The 202-nt window shown below is 63.9% G+C and overlaps 1 protein-coding gene across 1 annotated transcript in view; it reads right to left on the bottom strand.

Moving 5' to 3' along the window:
• The window catches only part of DTX3 (deltex 3, E3 ubiquitin ligase), a gene marked incomplete at both ends in the record, with an annotated part of 987 nt that overhangs the window by 400 nt on the left and 385 nt on the right, over positions 1–202 (bottom strand). The gene's annotated exons all lie outside the window — the stretch shown is intronic.

Below are 202 nucleotides of genomic sequence, written 5' to 3'. Positions count from 1 at the left end.
GTGCCCAGGAGCGCCAGAGGCACAGAGGGGGCTAGGAGCACCCTGCAGGGTCTGAGGGTACCCCAGGATGCCAGTGACACCCAGCAGGCTTGGAGGTGCCCAAGGGGACCAAGGGCATGGAGTCGGATGAGGCACGCCCATCAGATTTTGGGGTGCCAGGCACACAGAACTGGGTTGGAGCACCCAGCAGGATTTGAGGGTG

This window comes from Merops nubicus, unplaced genomic scaffold, assembly GCF_000691845.1.
Source record: "Merops nubicus isolate BGI_N331 unplaced genomic scaffold, ASM69184v1 scaffold46959, whole genome shotgun sequence".
Lineage (NCBI taxonomy): Eukaryota > Metazoa > Chordata > Aves > Coraciiformes > Meropidae > Merops > Merops nubicus.
This window is presented reverse-complemented; position numbering and strand designations above follow the sequence as displayed.